General features: G+C 48.1%; 1 pseudogene; it reads left to right on the plus strand.

Moving 5' to 3' along the window:
- The first annotated feature begins 885 nt into the window (after window positions 1-885).
- On the plus strand, window positions 886-1,004 carry LOC126300124 (5S ribosomal RNA; annotated as a pseudogene).
- Window positions 1,005-2,494: the final 1,490 nt, after the last annotated feature.

The raw sequence follows: 2,494 nt of genomic DNA on the forward strand, positions 1-2,494 counted from the left end.
AAGGCCTTCCGGAAGTCAAGGAAAATAGCACATACCTGGGAGTCTGTATCTAATATTTTCTTGGTCTCATGAACAAATAAAGCGAGTTGGGTCTCACACGATCGCTGTTTCCGGAATCCATGTTGGTTCCTACACAGTAGATTCTGGGTTTCCAGAAACGACATGATACGCGGGCAAAAACGTGATCTAAAATTCTACAACAGATCGACGTCAGAGATATAGGTCTATAGTTTTGCTCTTCTGCTCGGCGACCCTTCTTGAAGACTGGGACTACCTGTGCTCTTTTCCAATCATTTGGAACCTTCCGTTCCTCTAGAGACTTGCAGTAAACGGCTGTTAGAAGGGGGGCAAGCTCTTTCGCGTATTTTGTGTAGAATCGAATGGTTATCCCGTCAGGTCCAGTGGACTTTCCTCTGTTGAGTGATTCCAGTTGCTTTTCTATTCCTAGGACACTTATTTCGATGTCAGCCATTTTTTAGTTTGTGCGAGGATTTAGAGGTGGGACGTGGGGACCAGCCCAGTATTCACCTAGTAGGATGTGGAAAACCGCCTAAAAACCACATCCAAGCTGGACAGCACACCGCCCCTTCAACGTTAATCCGCCAGGCGGATTCGATCCGTGGCCGGCGAGACTACCAGAGTCCAGGAAGCAGCGCTTTAACACTGTCGGATATCCTGGCGAGTTAACGAAATTTTACTTACTGTGATGATATAATATATTAGGGTGAAAACATGATCAAATTTGTAGGTGAGTTGGGACAATATAGGTTGTGAATTTTAGTACATAGCAATGCCAACTGTCACCGCAACCACGGTTGTAACAGAGCTGGGCATCGAGTTGAACTGAGCTTGAATGACAGATAAGGCTGCTTCAATAACATGCCGGCCAATGGCGTTGCCGCAGCGGTAACAACGGTTCCCGTCAGATCACCGAGGTTAAGCGCTGTTGGGCTTGACTAGCACTTGGATGGGTCACCGACCGGGTCTGCCGAGTGCTGTGGGAAAGCGGGATGCACTCAGCTCTTGAGAGGCCAATAAGTGTTTGAGAAGTGGTGGTATCGTTCACGAAAACTGACGACGGCCGTGAGAGTGGTGCTCTGGCCACATGTCACTACATATCCGAATCCAGTGACGCCTGTGGGCTGACTATGACACGGCCACCTGTCGGTACCTCTAGGTCTTCAAGGCCTGTTCGATGATGTATGCTTTTTGTTTCAACTATATGCCAGGATCCATGAAGTAGCAGTAACCCTTGACGCACCATTCCACAGCATTTTCGACAGACATGCTGCCCCAAGCACATTCTTCATTCTCCGGTGGATATCCACCCGTGTTTGTCCACCGGCAGCCAAGAAAATACTAACAGCTCGTTGATCCAGTTTGGACGCATTTGGTAGTAACGTCGCCACAGCTCTCGTTTCTGCATATACCGAACGCATGTCGGAAATACACGAATGCCACTCTAATCCCTTGCCTACATGTCGGTGATGATATACTCATATCGCAGTCGTGCTAGTTGAATATATGCTGCAAAAAAGGGTTCAAATGGCTCTGAGCACTATGGGACACAACATCTGAGGTTATCAGTAGCCTAGAACTTAGAACTACTTAAACCCAACTAACCTAAGGACACACATCCAAGCCCGAGGGAACATTCGAACCTGCGACCGTAGCGGTCGCGCGGTTCCAGACTGAAGTGCCTAGAACCGCTCGGCCACACCGGCCGGCGAATATATGATGCAGGAACGTCATTAAACTGAAACGTTTTGATCACCCTTATAGAACAAATCACGCCATGCGGCCAACCGTTTATTTAAAGTAATATATTTATGGCCTGAGCTAATACACTACTGGCCATCAAAATAGCTACACCACGAAGATGACATGCTACAGACGCGAAATTTAACCGACAGAAAGAAGATGCTGTGATATGCAAATTATTAGCTTTTCAGAGCATTCACACAAGGTTGGCGCCGGTGGCGACACCTACAACGTGACATGAGGAAATTTTCCAACCGATTTCTCATACACAAGCAGCAGTTGACCGGCGTTGCCTGGTGAAACGTTGTTGTGATGCCTCGTGTAACGAGGAGAAATGCGTACCATCACGTTTCCTACTTTGATAAACGTCGGATTGTAGCCTATCGCGATTGCGGTTTATCGTATCGCGACATTGCTGCTCGCGTAATTCAAATGACTGTTAGCAGAATATGTACTCGGTGGGTTTAGGAGGGTAATACGGAACGCCGTGCTCGATCCCAACGGCCTCATATCACTAGCATTTGAGATGACAGGCATCTTATCCACATGGCTGTAACGGATCGTGCAGCCACGTCTCGATCCCTGGGTCAACAGATGGGGACGTTTGCAAGACAACAATCATCTGTACGAACAGTTCGACGACGTTTGCAGCAGCATGGACTAACAGCTCGGAGACCATGGCTACGGTTACCCTTGACGCTGCATCACAGACAGGAATGCCGGCGATGGTGTA

The sequence above is a fragment of the Schistocerca gregaria genome, chromosome X (genome assembly GCF_023897955.1).
Source record: "Schistocerca gregaria isolate iqSchGreg1 chromosome X, iqSchGreg1.2, whole genome shotgun sequence".
In the NCBI taxonomy this organism is placed as follows: domain Eukaryota; kingdom Metazoa; phylum Arthropoda; class Insecta; order Orthoptera; family Acrididae; genus Schistocerca; species Schistocerca gregaria.